Source organism: Octopus sinensis, linkage group LG4, assembly GCF_006345805.1.
Source record: "Octopus sinensis linkage group LG4, ASM634580v1, whole genome shotgun sequence".
In the NCBI taxonomy this organism is placed as follows: Eukaryota; Metazoa; Mollusca; class Cephalopoda; order Octopoda; family Octopodidae; genus Octopus; species Octopus sinensis.
In genome coordinates this window covers 96,969,940-96,990,823 of record NC_043000.1, presented here as the reverse complement: position 1 = coordinate 96,990,823, position 20,884 = coordinate 96,969,940, and the positions used below count along the sequence as shown (strand labels likewise).

The following is a 20,884-nucleotide window of genomic DNA, read 5'->3' as shown; positions in this document are numbered from 1 at the left end:
TATATATATACACGCACACACATATATATATACATTTATATATGTATGTATATGTATCTGCTCACTTCCTTATATGATGTATTTGTGTGCATTGATATACTTACAAGCATGCATACGTATGCATACGTGTGTATGCCTATGTGTCAATATGTATTTGTGTATATACGTATGTGTCAATATATATTTGTGTATATACGTATGTGTCAATATATATTTGTGTATATGCGTATGTGCTTTGTAAGTGTATGAGCATATTCATGTATAAGCCTATATATGTATGTGAGCATATATTTACATGGTTATCTATGTGTATATGTGCGTTTATGTTCTATGTGCTGAGAATGTTTACAGTAAATCTTAGTCTTTATTTGATTAGCTGTCTTTGTTGTAGTGTTTGCATAAATTGGAAAAATTTTCTCTTATTATCCCGGATGTAAAACCATGAAATATGATGTTTCACTTAAAATAAACAATAAGAAATATTACGAGCCAACAATGGAACTCTATGTGGTCGCTAGAAATAGCAACCAAACCTCTCCCAAATAACGTTGGATCAGAGCTGTTTTAAAATCATTACAGGCGTCGTGGTATGGGAAAATATAGGGCCTTCTACATATATAACCAATGCGTACGTAGGTTAGTATTGGACTCCCTACCTCAGGACAACTGCCTTAAGATGGCTTTACTGCATTGAATAATGTAGTCATTAATTATTTTGCCGAACCACTAAGTTACGGGGACGTAAACACACCAACATCGATTGTCAAACGATGGTGGTGGGGACAAACACAGGCACACAAATATATATATATATACGACGGACCTCTTTCAGTTTCGACTCACAAGGCTTTGGTCGGCCCGAGGCCATAGTAGAACACACCTGCTCAACGTGCTACGCAGTGGGACTGAACCCGGAAGCATGTGGTTGGGAAGCAAGCTCCTTACCACACAGCCACGCCTGCGCCCAAAAGAGAAAAATACAAAACAAAAAGTAGCAATTGAACGACCTTTATCAGCTTACTTGTGGGCGGCCTAGGGCTAAATATAACTACAACAACAGCAACAAAAGCGATAATAATAACAGTGACAAAAGCTATTACATTCTGGAGAAAAAAATAATAATTGAATAGGAAATTATATGGATGTGAACACTGGTATGACTAGATTTCCATAAATTCATTATGCTTTTCATTCACAACGAAGCTTTAAACCTCTACCTTGGTTTATTATATGCTGGTGAAATATATCTTCTTCTCTTCTTCTTCTCCTCCCCTCCCCTCCTCTCTTTATACATACATATGTGTGTATGTATGGGGGGGCAGAGCTAGACAGAGAATGAGAGAGAGAGAGAAAGAGAGAGAAAGAAAGAGAGAGAGTAAGAGAGAAAGAGTGAGAAAGAAAGCGAGAGAGAGATAATTTATCCTCTTTTTCTCTCTCGATCATAATTCTCCTCTTCTCTTCGTTTCCCAGGTTTTCTCCCTACCATCCTCACATACCTCGATATTATACAAAGCACTTCCTTCTTTGATACTTAGTCCATCGAGAGTTACAGTTGGAAATAAAGAATCACCATCGAGAGTTACAGTTGGAGAATTAACCCTGCAACGGACTACCCGTTCAGGGCGCCTTCCGTTTTTCACTTTAAGTTGTTTAAACACCAAATATATCAGGACAAGCTTACACTTAAAACAAAATAAAACTTAATACGAAAGTCTAGGCCCTTGAATTATTGTGTATACTACAGGATTCCACACAGTTTCTGTCCATCAAATTCATTCACAAGATATTAGTCGACCCGAGGCTATAGTAAAAGATGCTAGTGTCGCACTGTGGGCTGAACCCAAAGTCACATGGCTGCAAAGCGAGCTTCTTAACCAGAGAGCCATGCCTGATGTAAGAAGCATTGAAAATTCAATTGATTAACAATTCTTGCATGTTGAGGAAAAGGCAATATTAGTTCAGCTGATTAAAATAATATTAATTATTGAACCAATGTTGTTTTTCGTACTCCAGTTAGATTTTAAATCCAGGAAAAGGTTAGAAAAAAAAAATCACAGAAAAATATCACATAAAATAATCACGTAAAAATCAAAGAGTGAGATCACAGGAAAGAATGTCACAGAAAAAAGTCACAGGAAATTAGTTACAGGAAAAGTTTTAATAAATGACTAGTTTAATGTGTTTTTTTGTGTTTGTTTTATTGCTTTACTTTAGGTATTAAATAAAAGTTGATTTTTTTTCTCAGATGATATTTTATTGCTTACTATATTGTAGTACCACCCACTTTCCTAACTAGTCTAAAGTTCACTAGCAGTGATGAGTCAATGGTTGTAAGCTAGTAGGCTGTATAAAAATACAGAAGTATGTAGACGTCCCTCGTAACCTCGCGGTTCGGCAAAAGACAACGATAGAATAAGTACCAGATTTAAAGTAAAATAAGTAATGAGGTCGATTCGTTCGACTAAGGTGCTGCCCATCATGGCCGCAGTCTAATGACTGAAACAGATAAAAGGTAAAAGACAAAAGAAGGCGTATATCTGCTCAATTAAAAAAGGTATAACTTCCTGGTTCCTTCACACCTTAAAAGGTAACGTCTTTGTCATTAGTCAATAGGGGTCTGAGCGGCCGCTATTAATATGTGTCGGTCGCCGTTCAAACCTCAAATGCTCTTGGACCACTTATTACCGTTTTCATCCGCAAAATCGGGATAACGGCGTCCCCGTCTGAGAAATTAGCCCTTCCTGGTGCGGGGTGTTGCAGCAAGCGTCGCTGGCTATTCTCTGCGGCAACGCCATCGCAATCATTACCGCGGGGCGCAGCTGAACACCCCATTTATTCAGGGAAGTGCGGCTTGTTGCTCCCTCTTCCTATTCCTTCTGCTGATTAATCCCTCCCCGCACTTTTTTCTTTTCTGTTTCTTTGTTTCCTTGTTATTAAATTGTGATAATAAAAGTATTTACCTATGTATTGATAAATAAACTGTGCTAACACGAGTGTACATCTGATGTGTATATATCTGAGAATTTGTTGTTGTTATTATTATTTAACCTTAAGGCGGTGAACTGGCAAAATCGTTTGCACACCGGGAAATTTTCTTAACGGCATTTCGTTCGTCTTTACGTTCTGAGTTCAAATTCCGCCGAGGTCGTCTTTGCCTTTTCATCCTTTCGAGGTCGATAAAATAAGTACCAGTTGAACATTGGGGTCGATGTAATCGACTTATCCCTTCTCCAAACTTGCTGGCCTTGTGCCAAAATTTGAAACTATTATTATTTAACCCCACCTCAGCCTTAAACAGACCTTTGATAAAAGGCATTCTAGCCGTGACTATCCCATCTTTGTAGAAGTTTCTGAAACTGTATCTATAAGTATTCTGAAATGCCCTTCTCATTATTTTTTTCTTTCTTTTTTCTTAAACGGAGTTGTTTGATTTGAGAGAAATTTAGCTACTGTTTAGCCCTAAAAGTTAAAGTTACTTTCTCAAGTCATGCCTCATAAGGACCGGTTTACCGGTTTCAGGGTGTATAAATTTCCCACTTGGACGGGACACCGGTCCGTCGCAGGATTACTCATTTTTGCCAGCTGAGTGGAGCAACGTGAAGTGAAGTGTTTTGCCCAAGAACACAACGCGTCGCCAGGTCCAGGAATCGAAACCACAATCTTACGATCATAAGTTCAACACCCTAGCCACTAAGCCACGTGCCTCCGCTCCTTCTTTAGCTCCAAGTCAGTTCTGAACGAGCAGACCAGTGATCAAAGGTCGTTATATACCCGGAGTAATTCCTTGGATTGGCATTTTAAGGGTATTTTGAAAAAAACTACTGACATTACGAAACGCCTTGAAGCGACGACAGCTGGCAACGAAGTCCTTTGGGAACAAACAGAAAAACAAACACAAATATATACCTTTATTCTTCTTGACTAGCTATGCTGATTCCACTTTTTGCTATTTTTTTTAGCCTTTACTGGATCTGTTCAAACAGATGTATGATGGAAATCATTCCAGACATTGCCATCCCGTATGTTTTCAAGTGTAGTTTACACCGGACAATATTACCATAATATGTATTGTTAAAATATTTGAAGAATATTTGGCTGCTAATTTTAACAAATTGAGTCGCAATTGTTTAAGAGATTCCAGTGTATAAAGTCTCGGTAGACTGCAAGGATTGTTTATCAATAAGTCATTGATGGATAGGAAATCATAGATTCGATAACACAGTATTTTACCTGTGAATATAAAACAATCCTAAGACGGCGAAACTTAGAATCGTTAACATGCTGGGGAAAATGTTTAGCAGCATTCCGTCCATCTTTACGTTCTGAGTTCAAATTCGACCGAGGTCGACTTCGCCTTTCATCCTTTCGAGGTTGATAAAATAATTACTAGTTGAGGATGGGAGTGATGTAATCGACTCAACTCCTTCCCCAAAATTGCTGGCCTTGTGCCAAAATTTGAAACCAATATGTAACAACCCTATCTTAGCGATGTCATAATTTAATCAAAGGAAAAGTGCTGATTGTAGAAAATAGTGAAATTATTCTATGGCGTCTACTTGGAGTCTTTTAGCATTGTAATATAGATTCCTTTCTCATATCACCATATTCTAAATGAATATATCCAATCAAGGAAAGATGACATCGCTTAAATATTGCGTACGCATTATCATGTAATTGGGTACATCTTAGGTACATTTTTGCCAAGATTATAATTAATTGCAATTTAAACAAAACGTATTAATTGCTAATCAAGCTTTTGTTGTTTCATCGCGTTCTAGTGTGAACGAGAGCGTATTGAAATTTCATTGTAACCATATACGCACACACATATATACACATGCACACTCTTATTTATATCTATCTATCTTTCTTTCTTTCTTTCTACCTGTATATACATACATAGGTGTATAAGTATGTATATAGCTATATATAAATATATATGCACGCATGCATTAAAAAATATACATAGATACATACATACAAGCATACATATATACATATATACAAGCATATATATATGCATACACACACACACACATACATACTATGTTTGAAATAAGACTAAAATAGCCTTATCAATCTAGGACTGCTCGAACAGATCTCAGCCAGGAACAAAAGTAGTAACACCATCAACAACAATAACAACGCCAACACTTCGAAAATGGCGACGTTTCTATCCCAACCAACAGAATTGACAAATATATAATAGCGTATATATGTATGTATGTATGTATGTATGTATGTATGTATGTATGTATGTATGTATGTATATATGTATGTATGTACACAAGAATGTGTGTCCTCCATCATTTGGATGTTGATATCAGAAACAATGTCACATGATAAAATTCAATAAAATCTTGTATATTTTTACTGTTCCACTTACGGATTGTATTTTTAATGTGCATATCAGGCATTTGATTTTTTTTCTGGAAACCTAAGCCTTTCCAGATTGTCACTTAGGAATTGACAAACGAAATCAAGTGCACCAATTATCATTGGTGTTAATATGAATTTATAACAATTTGAAAGTTTCTTTTTAATCTTTGATTTTCTAAGAAATTTTCACATCAGTAGAGTAGCTGACCTCTACGAATGTACATATTTCTTTGTCCAAAACAACTATATACAACCTACTTTACATTTGACTGAAGATACGTACGATGGGAATGTTCCATCAATATTCCTCGCGTTAATGTTTATGTATGTACTCAATAACAGAAGGATTCTCTATATCCCAGGACAGTCTTTTTTTTTCGGATGGCTTTATATATTGTTGCTAGCAGTCGATGCTTATTCGCTTTTGAAATCATATAGATTTCAAGCGAAATACCTTCTCTGATTTCGAAAATAAAAATATTGCATTTCTAAATCTCTCAGAGAGATTTATAGAGTAGCAGCACGATAAAGTGATGGTATGCTGCCAACTTAATGTGGCAGTCCCATGAAAAGGAAGAATGCTACAGAAAATGTGTCATAGCCAACTGGAAGCAGTGTTTCCTAGGGCTAAATAGCATTAAGTTGGCAACATACCATCACTTTATCGTGCTGCTATTCTATAAATCTCACTGGGAGATTTAGAAATGTAATATTTCTATTTTCGAAATCAGTGAATGTATTTCACTTGAAATCTATATAGTTTCAAAGCATCGACAGCTAGCAAGCCACGCCCCCCACTTTTTTTTTTTTTTGGAAGAATTCTTGCTGATTTTTGTTTGAAGCCACCATTGTTGGGTGGTAGTGAAATAATTGACAAAATGAAAAGTTATGCAGAGGCTACTGGAGGTTGAATTCCCCTGGACCCACGTGTGCTGAAGCCGGAGATGATGGAGTGGAATGAGGAAAAGATAACCAAATATTATGGTATGATAAAGAAAGAAGGGTCAAATATGAAAATGACCCTGCCAGAGGAGGAAAAAAGAAAAATGGAAAGCAAGACGGGCATATTCAGAACATTTTCGAATGTAAATAGGAGAATAAAAACACGCGCCGCAGGAAGAGATAGAGGAAATCTTGGAGGACCAAATAGGGAAAGGATAACTTTTTTTTACAAGAGGAAAGAAATTTGCGACTATAGCAGTAACCTTTGTATCAAAAGAGGAGGCGAAAAGTCTGACAACAGGCTGTTACAGGGAGAGAAATTGACGTTGATGCCAAACTGTTTGGGCAAAAGAATCGTTAGGATTAGGGCGGGAAGAATCCCAGTGTCGATAGACCCAAAATGGGTAAGAGCCGCAATTATTAATTTAGAGCTGAGGAACAATGGAAAGACCTGAGGATCGGAATGATAAGCCAAACACAAGTGAAATGAGTGGGCTATGGTCTAGAAATAATCTGCGCAGTGAGCCCGGAATATTACGACGAAATGGCGGAAACATTGGAACTACCAAATGGAGAAAAGCTGGAAATAATGTTGTTGGGGTGGGGGAGACCCCCAAAGTGTTATGGATGTGGTGAAAGACGGCACTTGAGAAGGAAATGCCCTAGAGCTGCAGTAGAAATGGTAGAGGGGAGTGTTCAGCAAGATATAATGGTAGACAAAAAGCAGAAACAAAAAACAGAACAAGACGGGAATTTTGCGGAGGTGAAACTCAGAAAAAGAGAGAGAAGGAAGTTACCGACGACAGTGGAATTAAGAAGTGTAAAGCAATGGAAGAGAAACCCTACCCACGACGAGAAACGGAGAAAATTTACCAGTAGAATTACTAGTAAAGGACTTACAAGTACAGAGTTATTCAGACTAGAATCAAGACAACCCAGAATTACGGAAACCTAAAGACATAGACACACAGACGAAACACGTAGAATTACAGTCAAACGAACACACAGGCACACAAATACACGAACACGCAGACACACAGATACAATCACAAGAAATCCAAAAACAGCAGAAATATAGAGACAAAAAGAGACAACAATGAAAAACACAAACAAAAAGAAAAATTATAGTGAGATGTAGGACACCCCAACTTAAAAGACTGCAAAATTGAAGGACATCGTGAGAAACTAAACCCATTGAGGCCGAAGGTGGATGAAGTGGTAAGTCATAATTTAATTAGAAACTGTGAAAAACATTTGGTTGAACTTTTTAGTTTTAAAAAAGGAAAAGAAAACAAGTAAAGCAGGTATGAACATTTGTTTAAAAAGTTTATAATTGTAAGGTAAAAGCGAAAAGGGAAGTCGCGGTTTCGCCTCGGAGCGATGCTAGAAATTGTTATGTAAAATGTAAAGGTTTAAAGGAAAAGGAATCCACGGTTTCATCTCGCAGCGGGAGTGAGATGGCCGTCTCATTTGCATTGTAATTTTATTCATTTCACATTCATCCTTTCATGTGTTTTTTGTTCCCGCATGTCTGTGTATGTACCCTCTGTGTTTAGGCCTTGTGCCAGTAATAAAAAATCAAGCTAGTAAGCCATGCTACTCCAGACTAAGGACGAGCAATGACTCTGAAACTAGGCTTTGGTTGGTGGAGGTGCTAATCTCCCCTTCGAAAACATAAGGACACAGCAAATGTATCGTGGCCAACTGGAAACGGTGTTTCCTAGGGCTAATAGCATTAGTATTCTTCCCTTTCATGGAACTGCCACATTAAATTGGCAACATGCCATCACTACCATCACTATATATATATATATATATATATATATATATATATATATATATTGTGTAATCGGTCAGTGTACTCATTTCAAAATTAAGAAATTAAATTCCAAGGCGTACCTATCTATTTTTTTCCGTCGATAGCTTATATGGCCTAATATTAGACTATTTTCTATAGCCAATATACGGTGAACGCTTATAAGATGAAGCTTATAACTATATTAGCATACATACATACATACATACATATATTCATACACGCACGCACACACACACACACACACACACACACACATACACATATTTGCTTCCCAAACACATGGTTCCAAGTTCAGTCCAACTGCGTGGCACCTTGAGTAAGTCTTTGTTATTATAGCCTAGGCATTACCAAACCCTTGTAGAGTGGATTTGGCGGACCGAAACTGAAAGAAGCCCGTTCTATGCATGCATGTATGTATGTATGTATGTATGTATGTATGTGTGTATATATATATATATATATATATATATGTGCGTATGTCTTTGTGCCTATGTTTGCCCCTCCCCACCGTTTGACAACCGGTGTTAATGTATTTACGTCCCCTGTAACTTAGCGGTTCGGCTAAGTGACGGATAGAATAAGTATCATGCTTTACAAAAAAAGTAAGCACTGGAGTCGATACATTTGACTAAAAATTCTTCAAGGCAGTGCCCCAACATGGTCGCAGTCTAATAACTGAAACAAGTAAAAGATATATATTCCATACGTTCTGAACGAGCGTATCACGCGAAAATCCGAATGGAGAGTGAGTCTTCGTTTCTTGTAACAAAAGCAAGATATACAGTGGCCATCGAATACTTTATTCGTTCACAAATTTAAACATAAACACACCCCTTTCCCATATATGTGTGTGTGTGTGTGTGTGCGCGCGCGAGCACGCTTGTGTTAGATTTTATTTCAAGTTATTCATGAAAACAGTTTTACATTAAAATTAGGAATTACCGAATACATTTTAATAGGGTTATACATTTTATTTTTGCAAACCAAAACGTCGATATCACAGTCAACATTTTCCTAGCAAAAATTAATAAATATACATATATATTCGATTGGATCTTTCTTCTAGTTCTACCAGCATCAGATCACAGCAGACTAGTAAAAGGCGCGTGGTCGCGACGCCATGCAGTTTGACAGAAACTGGAACGTCGTGGTTGAGATGTGAAATTCTCCTCTCCACTGCTACCCGTATAGTAGTCATGTCATATTCAAATTTTGGAGGGATAGTAACTGTAAAATAATGGTTAAGCATTGTCAACGTCACGTTTAGCATAGCTGCTGTCTATCTAAATATTCTAATACGTTTTACGTTGTTTAAATGTGCAGCCTTTCTCTGTATTGAACAAGCCAAATTTGTGAATAATACCGCTAGAATTCTATATATAGACATACAGCTATCTGCAGCAGACCTCTTTATTACAGATATATCTTGAAATATGTATAAAACCTTCTCTCCACGGTATCTATTAAATATTAAGTTAGATATGTACGCATTAATGCATTTGTTGATGTGGGTGTGTGTTTATATGTATCTAATTCTCTCTCTCCCGATCTCCCCCCCTCTCTCTCTCTCTATATATATATATATATAGAAAGAGAGAGAGTATATATATATGTATGTATATATATATATATATTATATATATATATATATATATATATATATGTATAAATACATATACGCAGGAATAAATATGTTTGTGTGTGAATGCATTTATATATGTGCGTGTGTGAATACAAACTTACATATTTACTCATGTAAATGTATAAACTTATATACACGTATATTTATATCTAAATCTATAACATCAAAAATATATATCTAACTATATATACACATACATACATATATATATATATATATATTGTATCAAATTAGAGATAAAACCACTATTAGGCAAATCAAACAGTGAAAAACATAAGCCAATACATAAAATTAATTTAAAAATATAAAAGTTAAAAATTTAAAATTATTTAAATAAATTAAACTTATAAATTTTATTTATAAGTTTGGATTTATTCCCTAATATTATTATTATTATTATTATTATATTATTATTATTATTATTATTATTATATATATATATATATATATATTATATATATATATATATATATATATATATATATATATCTAGGACAGTTGGTTTGGGGGGCAAATGCACCTGAGTTTCAAAATGAATTGTAGGTTTTAAATTTGTTTGCCAAATTTATTAAAATTACTATTGTATACCGATTTCAGCATTCTTTATTATTATTTTTTTGTTGTTTTTCAATAGTAAACTAAAAAAAAGTTTACAAGAAATTGAAGGTATAGGGGAAAAGTCGGTGAAACATTTTTTTTAAAAATCAAAGGTTCATACACATTCAAACATTCAATAATATTCACAGTAATAGAAGTTACAAAATTGAAATGTTCGATGACTCTCATAACAGCAATTACTATATAACTGAGAATTTAGTGAGTTTCAAGGAAGAAGTTACTGGTTTAAATTTGAACGTCTTCACCAGCAAAGCCAACGATGAAGGAGTTTCCTTCACGTACTGCGACACAAGTTATAAGAAATTTTGATTTCTGTCTTTTTCTTCTTACTTTTTTAAAACTTCATCGTATCTAATTGTTGATATGAGTTATTGTTTTGAAACCCACCGAGCTCTCAAAGAGAGACTACCATTGTGAAATTCATCGAACCTTTCAAATTTTTTTTTTTTTTTATTATTGTGAAATTTATTGAATATTTGAATTTCGTGGACGAGAGACGTTTACCCTAATTAGAGACGAACTCAAAGTAAAGTTCGACTGGTACTAGTTTCTTCGATAGCACCGTCCTACGTGCGCCTTTGAATGCATGTAATACGTGAGCTACTACGAAAAAATGGAAGAATATTCATTGGCTACGACGCAAAGAGCCATAGAAAGATCCATGCTAAGAATATCATTGTGAGAGCACATCCGAAATGAGTTGATTCGAGAACGCAGTAGAAGGACAGTCATAATTGCAGAATGACGAAAGCACAAGTTCCGCTGAGCCAGATATGCTGCGAAGCTCATAGGCAACAGGTGAACTCCTAAAGTTACTGAGTGGTTTCCAAAAGTTCGTCTTACCATTGTCGTGACGACAATGGTAAAACGATTTAGGACAGCGAATTGGATTAAGCCTGTAAAACAATGGCGTACGTAAGAATTGAAATCGCATTGAGACCTGCGTTGTATAACAACATGTAGTAGATTTGCACATGCACATATATACATGCATACACACACACACACACACACACCACACACACACACCCATATATATATATATATATATATATAATATATATATATATATATATATATATATATATATAATATATATATATAAACGTGTATGCATTATATGTGTGTGTACATGTAAATATATGTGTATATGTCTTATGCTTTTTGGAACGGAGTAACTTGAGCCTGATAAAGCTATGAAAAATAACTTGTAAAAACTTTGCTAGAAAAAAACGCCGAATGCTGCCTGTGGGGCTCGAACCTACATCTGCGGTAAACATGACAGACGTTCTACTTTAGAAACTCTATTTTTTCCAGTGAAAACTCATTGTTGTTGAAAGTCATCGGAATTTATATATTTGAAAGAGCGTGAAATAATTTCTTTGCGATGTGTGTGAGTAGGTGGGTGGGATGGACGTTGAAATTCAAAGCAAAAGAACCTGTAAGAGTTCATGTAACCAAACATTTACATGCTTTGTAATTTGAAACACGTAGAATTCTTAGAAACTTGTAAATATCTTAGTCTGAAAACAAAGTTATACGACTTCCTAAATCTATAACAACAAAAATCCATTACTGCGAAGAGTAGTCTTCACTTAAAAATAAAAGTTATGAATGTCAGAAGTGGGATTCGAACCCACGCCGGGAAGACCCGACTGCGACCTGAACGCAGCGCCTTAGACCGCTCGGCCATCCTGACATGCTGAAAAACTCAATCACGTTTTAATGTTTTATCAGTAATGAGATAAAGCGTAGTAATTTGTTGCGTAGTTTGTTTGTTGTAGTTTTATGTGTGTTGTCTGTGTGAGCTTGTGTGTGTGTGTGTGTGTGTGTGTGTGTGCGTGCGCGCGCGAGTGCCCGTGCACGCGTGTGTTTCTGCTTGCGAAACACGACTCCAGTGTCTCATAGTGGTTCTATGGCAGCTATTGTATTGAGGTACATACCCTCGAAGGTTCAGTCAATTTATGATGGTACCGGACTCCGTCCTCAACAGAAATACAATCTCGTTAGGGCATCTAGTCTGCTCTTTTGAGATTGAAAGTTAGCTAAACCAAACAGTTAGTTATGACCAGCCCTCCGAGCTAGCGCAGTGGCATCATTTTAAAACAAGAACAAGGCAATCAAATAGACCTCAGCATCATATATTACAATCATATCGCTTGAATACAGTTAATCGGAATCCGGGTGACCAGAGGTTGTTAAGAATTTCAACTAACTATAGGTCCCCTTGGGATCGGATGACAATTTGCCACACTTACCTACAGCTGCAATTGTTTGAGAAGTAGAAAACAATTTACATATACATGGGATACATAGCGAATATGGGGGAAACATGAATGCCGAAATCTTGAGGAGCGCAAAGGGAAGAGGAAAGTCATTTACCCCAATTAGAGATGAGCCCAAAATAAAGTTGGACAAGAACACTAAGTGACAGTGTGTTCAATGAAATCGTTCGAAAAGATGGAAGAACATCGATGGACTACTACCAAAGGGCCAAGGAAATATCCATGCTACGAATATCATTGCGAGAGTATATCCCAAATTAATAAATTCCAGCACGGAGTGAAAGGAAAGACATGATTGTAGAATGACGAAAGCACAAGTTCCGTGGACCGGACATTTTGCAAAGTTCATAGACAACAGATGGACCTCTGCAGTTGCTGAGAGGTTTCCAAAAGCATGGAAAGACCACTTAGAAGTTCTCGTCGATGGTAAGATGATTTAGTTGAACAATTTGTGCATAAACTGTAAAACAATAACGCACTGAACTGAAAGCGCACCCTGATCATCGTTGTGTAAGAGCAAGTGATAGTTTGTGTGTAGAAACATAGATATTCTCCTACTGTTAAAGTGGTTAAAAATCATTGTCAGAATGGCCGAGTGGTCTAAGGCGCCGCGTTCGCCTAACAGTCAGTTTTTTCCCGGTGTGGGTTCGAATCTCACTCCTGGTAACCACGGCTTTTTTTTTTTTTCGTTTTTAATAAAGACTGCCCATGGCCATGTTGACTTTTTGTTGCATGGTTGACTTAGTAAGTCATACTTCTAACCAAACCACTTATAAGGGCCTACGAATAAACCTACGTGTTTCAAATTATAGTGCATGTAAATGAATGACACACTGACAATTTAACTTTTTATCAGTATTGACATAAAGAATTGTCATTTATTGCGTAGTTTATTAGTCGTGGTCCTCTGTATGTGTGTGTGTGTGAGTGTTTGTGTGTGTGCGTGTGTGTGCCCGCGCGCCTGTGTATGAAATTTTTAGAGATTCGACTCCAGTGCCTTATAGCGGTTCTGTTGCAGCTATTGTATCGAGATGCATACCCTCGAAGGCCCAACCAAGCTACAAAGATACCGGTCTCCGAGCCGAGCGGAAGTACAATCTCATTGAAGCGGGCATATTGTCTGCTTGTTTGATACAGGAAGTTCGCTAAACTGTAGACGTTGTCTTGTTTTTTCTTTAGACCGCCTACTGATAAAGCGATAAAAAGTAAAATGCTGAGTATTATGTCAGGAAGGCCAAGCAGTCTAATGCACTTCGTTTAGGTCACAATCGGACAATGAAAACCGAAGCAGAAAAAGCTATAAATATCTAGAGAGTACTTTTAATCAAACATTTACATACCTTATAAATTGCAACATGTAGTGCATTCTTTGACACTTGTAAGTGGCTTGGTTAGAAGTACGATCCACTAAATCTACTTCACAGCAAAAATCTATTACAGAGACAAGTAGTGATCATGTAAAAAATAAAAGTAGTATGTGTCAGAAGTGGGATTCGAACCCACGCCGGGAAGACCCGACTGCGACCTGAACGCAGCGCCTTAGACCGCTCGGCCATCCTGACTCACTGATTAGGATACTGGCTTTTTAACATTTTATCAGTGATATCATAAAGAGTAGTAATTTGTTGTGTACTTTATTAATTGTATTTTTTTGTGCGTTCTCTGAGTGCGTGTGTGTGTGTGCGTATGAGCGTAGCGCTGATTTTTGACTCTGATTTTGAACATTTTATCAGTAATGGCATAAAGATTTTGGCACTAATTTTAAACATTTCGTCAGTAATGACATAAAGAGTAGTAATTTGTTGCGTAATTTATTAGTTGTAGTTTTTTGTGCGTTCTCTGAATGTGTAATAATCCATGAACGTTCCTTTTTTAAAATTTATTTTAAAGAAAAAACTACAACAAATTAATTAATTATATACTCTCCATTGTTGTTTACGACCTCCTCCCAATCATTCAATAAGTTTTTCGATTCCTCGGTGATATAGACCTTCCAATCTTGACTCTAAGTATTCGTCCAACCAAGCCCTTAGTTCCATATCATTATTGAACGATGCACCGCGCAAAGCATTCGTAAGCGGTCAAAAGAGATGAAAATTTGATGGCGCCAAATCTGGAGAGTATGGTGGATGAGGCAGCACTTTCCATTCGAGTTCTTGAATCGCGGCTTTGGTCATATTGGCGATGTGAGGACACGCGTTGTCGTGTTGCAGAAGAACGCCATTTCGCCTGTTCGGCCTTTTTTGCTGAATTGCTTCGTTGAGTCGGTACAGTTGTTGAACCTAGAGCTCCGCATTCAGTGTTTGGTTTCGCTCAAGCAGTTCGTAATGAATTATGCCATCTCAGCCCTACCATATACACAGCATAGTCTTTTGGGGATGAAGGTCTTGTTTTGCTTGCGGAGTCACTTGTTTGTTGGGGCTTAACCATTCTTTTCGTTGCTTCATATTGACATAAAGGCACCATTTTTCATCGCCAATGACAATGCAGTAAAAAAAACGATGTTTGTGACCAGGTGCTGAGCGATGTCGTTCAACAAAACTGGCAGCGATTGTGGAGCGTTGATTTTTGTTGTTTTCACTCAAAGTGTGTTGCACCCAAGCGCCGAGTTTCTGAACCTTGTCCGTTGAGTGCAGATGGTTCACCACAGTATTTTTTTTATTACAATCCACCTGCTCCGCCAATTCTCTGGTCGTTTGACGTGAATTTTGTGAAGAAATTGATTCATTCGGTCTTTATAGAACTCAGTCGACTGGTGTGTGATCCGACCTTGAGGTCAAAATTCCCATTTTTGAAGCGCGAAAAACATCGGCGGCAATATTTTGAGGCATTGCTCCTTTTCCATACACTACACAAATCTCACGAGCAGCTTCGGTGGCCTTAACACCGATTAAATGCAAAAGGCAAATGGTGTTGGAAATGCTCAGTTTTTTTCAATTTGACAATCCATTTTAATGATCTGAAAATACACAAAATTTTTTAAAATTAAAAATCAAAACACACGATCTTGTAGAATAAAAGATTCCCTTTTAAATAACATAAAACATTTGCCAATGCGTTTTATTTCTGCGTGCATTTTTAAATTTGAGAAAAAAAAACGCTCATAAATTATTTGTCAACCCAATACAATTTATTTTCAAAATTACAGGCATGGTAAATTTAGTAGGACATAGTTCTACTGATTAAGAGTTAAAATCAAATAATTTATTTATAAGTGTCTATTTGCAAGAGTGCATCTATATATTTAAAACATTATTTAATTTTTATTTCAAGGTGGGGAATATCGGCGAATTGCTTAGCGATATAAATTTGTGTTCAGTTACTGTCATTACCTGATGTAGTCCTAAATATGAAAAAGAAACAGGCTGGAAGATCTTTGATTATAATTTTGTTCAGTCAGAAACGTCTATGTGATATTTCTGCTAAAAAGCTATAAATCATAAGCTGGGCTAGATAAAAAAAATCTTGTATACACAAATTCGATGAGGTCTCCCGCATAGTCTCCAACATTAATTAGCGAAAGTACATTTTGTTGCGGGAGCGCTGCATGTCTTCTACAATTTATGTATATAGATATATAATATGCAGACTGCAATGTATTTACATATATGTATTTGCGCATCCGAGTAGAAATATATATACATAAACTTGCATGCATGTATGCATTTGTGCATGTATATGTATATGTGTATATGTATAATACTTTTTTTTTTGGAACGGTGGAAGTTGAAACCGATAAAGCTATAAATTATAACGTGTAAATTCTGGGCCAAAAAGGAAACTTTGGATAGAAAGATCTGAGGGCTGCTCGAACACACATCCTCGGTAAACATGATAGACGCTCTACCATATGACCAAAGCAATTCTTACCTTCGAGAACTGATTGTTGTTGAAATTCATCAGAATTTATATACTTGAAAGAGCATGAAATAATTATTTTTTGTCTTTATATATTTTTTTTTATCGTTTTGGAACGATGAAACTCCGAGCAGAAGAATCTAAAAATACACAAAGAGTCTTTTTAAAGAAACATCTACATGTTTTACAATTTTAAACACGTAGATGCATTCTTTGTGTTTTAGTTTGCAAAGTTAGTAGAAATATGATTTACTAAATGTACCACACAAGAAAAAAAATCATTGCTGCGACTAGTAGTCATCATTTAAAAAGAAAAATTGCGAATGTCAGAAGTGGGATTCGAACCCACGCCGGGAAGACCCGACTGCGACCTGAACGCAGCGCCTTAGACCGCTCGGCCATCCTGACTTGCTGATTGTCAGGTTGACATTTTAACATTTTATCAGCGATGACATAAAGAATAGTAATTTGTGGCGTAATTTTTTAGTTGTATTTTTTGTGTTCTGTTAGTGTGTGTGTGTATGTGTGCTTACGTGCGTGTGTGCGAGCTTCTGTGTATGTATGTGCACACATATACATGTAGATAGATAGATAGATAGATAGATAGATAGATAGATAGATAGATAGATAGATATTACTGATGTTGTTGTTGTTGTTGGGAGAGAATGAGTGAGTTAAGAATTTCGCTGTGTAATCACGAGATCCTGGGTTCTATCCCAATGTATAGCATCTCAGGAAAATGTATACTTATAAAGTAAAAAGGCGCTGCTAATGCTGGGAAAATATGAAGCACAACTTTAGAAGCAGTGTTCAGGAAAACCCCCAATAGTCAAAAGTACTGTATATCTGTTGTCGCTATAGTATGAACTTACTACGTTTTCAAGTTATTGGTTTGAAAATAACTATTATTGCGCGTGTGCATGCGTGTGTGTGTGTGTGTGTGTGTGTGTGTGTGTTTGTGTGTGTGTAACTGAAATTATTTTATGAGTTTTTCACTCATTCAGCAGCTTGATAGAATCAACTGCTGGAGAGGTTTAAGATTTCTTTAAAATGTGAAAAGGGAACCAGACTAGAGTGCAACTGAAGACGTAAGACGTAGGCAAAAGTTGTACTTAAAGGCTTAGAATTATAGACATAAACCCACAAATAAGTAATGCATGGGTAGTGACTAGGCAATGTCATGCCAATGTAAGAGCTGTGTTTAGGCAGGGAAAGTTTGAAAAGCAAGAAAATTTTGTCGCTCTGTATGTATCTCGGTTGGGCTTAGTTTCTGGCAAATCCAACACAACTATACATATAGAGTTGATCCCAACCAGAAATATCCTCTTGTAGCTCTGCCAGACCGATGTCTCGAAAATTGCTCATAATATCAGCCATAATTGTCAGCATAAGAGGAGCTGGTCAGACGGTCTTCATAGATACGCAAAATTGTTCCCAGTTAACCGTCACTCATATTTTGAACTCTATTGAACAGAAAGCGTTGTTCTGCTAGTAGAATTCTAAGCGCACCTGGCAATAATTCAGAACAAACGTCAACCACGGCCTGCACTTGACCAAAGACTGCTGCTGGATCACCTCAATAGACGTCATTGATTGGTTGAAATTGCCGAAATGCAAGAAGTTAAACAACAAATAACTTACAAACTACAGAATTTTCTCAAGAAAGCCAAGAGAAAAAGATGTTTTATGTAACACATTACCAGTATACGAAGTTTAAAAGTGTTTAGTTACAAAGAAATTATTTTAAAAATCTGCCGGTCAAAGCGAAAAGATCCCGAAGGTTTTTTTAGTCTAGTTGATTTCTAGTTTTTACCACGGCTAGTACACGAACACCGCGCTTCATTTAAAAGCAATGCAGATTCGTGACAATCGATATTGTGTATAGATATGTGTCTCTTCGGACCGCTAGCACAACCTAGGTTTTCTAGGCTTTGTATGATCCCTAATTATTTCTGGTCTTCTTGTGTAGATCTAAAACACCGGACATGAAATATTGTGTGCCAAGTTTGTATCTTTTGTCATATTGAATGATTTTTCGGTATTTGAAATTGTCCAAAATAATCTTTGCAAGGATCGTATCCCGGTCAAGAAGACCTCCCCGCCTTTGTTGGAAATATGGAAATATTTCAAAAACCGACTTTGTTTTCTAACCTTAATGGTGTGTAGATAACATTCCCAACTATTCAATAAAGGTCCTATATGATATAAGAACCCAAAATGAAAATCCTTTGCTTCTACTACGCATGAAAATCATCGGGTAAATTCAGAATAAAAATTTTTCAGGCCGTCAGTAGCAAATTGTTGTTGATGTTTAAACTATTGTTCACACACACACAAATACGAGTTCTGATCAATTAAATCTGTACTATATTTATGTTGCTGACGAATTAGATCTCTCGTTCGATCGAAAACAGTATTGTGTTTAAACATGTTGATGTGTTCTTACACATTTGCAGGTGATGTCTAAATCACTAGACTAACTATCTACTAGATCTATCATGCAATGGAAATCCATTACTACAACTATTAGTGTTCTATAACAGAGAGAAAAAGAAATGTCACGAGTGGGATTCGAACCCACGCCGGGAAGACCCGACTGCGACCTGAACACTGCGACCTAGACTACTCGGCCATCCTGACTTACCGATTACAGTAATGACACTTTATATTTTTGTCAGTAATAACGTGAATATTAGTAAATCGTTTTGTATTTATTCGTGGTGTGTATTTGTGTCTGTACAATAGTAACTATATAATAATATATCATAATATATATACACCTCGATTTCAAGCGACATTTATCTAAACGATTGACTAAAGCTCATCATTTTTCAGTCAATCATTTACACACATATATATATAATATATATATATATATATATATATATATAATATATATATATATATAATCAAATGAATATAAACAGATGATGGATAAATGTCAGCTCATTACAGCTATTTCTTACGCATTTTTTAATACAAGAATGAGAACATTACAAAAAGCAGGGGCGTCGCTGAAATCTGTCGAGGCAAACTATGAGAGAATGACCAACAAATTTGGCCGTTGTGGACATTAATTAATAAGTTGGGTTAGGTTAAGAATAAAATTTATGAAAGGGTGTAATATGATATTTAAGGTCAGTGACCCCGGTGAGACAGGAGTCTGCTAGATTGGTTCTTTGGTGGGCTTGAGTGGGGTGTAGGTGATATTTTCTTAAAAAGGCTTGGAAAAGTGAGCTACCCACTTTTATAATAACTTTTATATAAAAAAATATTACCTACACCCCACTCAAGCCTACCAAAGAACCAGTCTCACCCGGGTAGCTGACCTTAAATATATTACACACTTTCTCAACTTATATTCTTAACTTAACCCCACCCCTTAATACTTACAACGGTCAACTTTGTTGGTCATTCTCCATTTCATAGCTAACCTCGATAGATTTCAGCCACGTCCCTGCTGTATTCTTGGGATATTCTTTTTTTCTCTTGTAAAATTACGTTTCATCTGATGATTAATGTTTTTTGTAATGAAGTAACGTTCTGATTCTTCGATTAAAAAGTTATGTAAGAAACAGCTGTAATGAGCTGACAATTATCCATCGTCTTTATTATTCATTTGATTATAATACACCAAAGAGATTTACGGCTTGTCGAACACCTTAGAGTATACCAACATCGTACAATTCAACATAACGCGTGCTTTGGACCAATACTTAGGCGATAAATGCCCACAGGGTTGGTTTTCTCTTTGTACACAACCAAATATCCTATTTGATACTTACCGACCATAGGCTGGAACCACAGGTTTATTCAATCCTACATGGTGCGTATCTTTTCAAGTACCAGATTCTATCTGAATCCTTATTTTACTATATATATATATATATATATATATATACACGGACTATCCCGTCGTTAGACGACGTATGAGGGTTCGATAATTTCTTACTGAACAACCAGACAGATGATTTGTTTATAGTGATCAAGTGTTTGTGTTCACATAAGCACACTCTCTTCACCAAATCGACATTACCTGTACAGGTGCACATGCCACGTATCAGATGACGAAAGGTTCACAGACCAACATGAAATGAAGTGATTTGCTCAAGAACACAATGCAACGTTCGGTCTAGGAATCGAACCCACGATCACGCAATCGTGTGTGTGACACCCTGCCCACTAAGCCACGCGCGTTTGTCTCGTTTTGCCCGTAGAGTCGGTGACGTCCGAAATTTAACCTCAGCATCGAATGGATCATTATCGAGAGAGCCTCACCGTACACACTTGGAGCCCACAATTACCAGCTCTGCCTCCGCGAAAGACTGCACATTCTCCATA

General features: G+C 36.5%; 3 non-coding genes across 3 annotated transcripts; all 3 read right to left on the bottom strand.

Annotated features, from left to right (window-relative positions):
• Positions 1-12,015: 12,015 nt before the first annotated feature.
• Positions 12,016-12,099, bottom strand: Trnal-cag. The gene has a single exon. It is a non-coding gene; the product is annotated as a tRNA-Leu (tRNA).
• Positions 12,100-14,163: 2,064 nt separating this feature from the next.
• On the bottom strand, positions 14,164-14,247 carry Trnal-cag. Its single transcript has one exon. It is a non-coding gene; the product is annotated as a tRNA-Leu (tRNA).
• A 2,620-nt stretch (positions 14,248-16,867) lies between these two features.
• Trnal-cag lies at positions 16,868-16,951 on the bottom strand. Its single transcript has one exon. It is a non-coding gene; the product is annotated as a tRNA-Leu (tRNA).
• Positions 16,952-20,884: the final 3,933 nt, after the last annotated feature.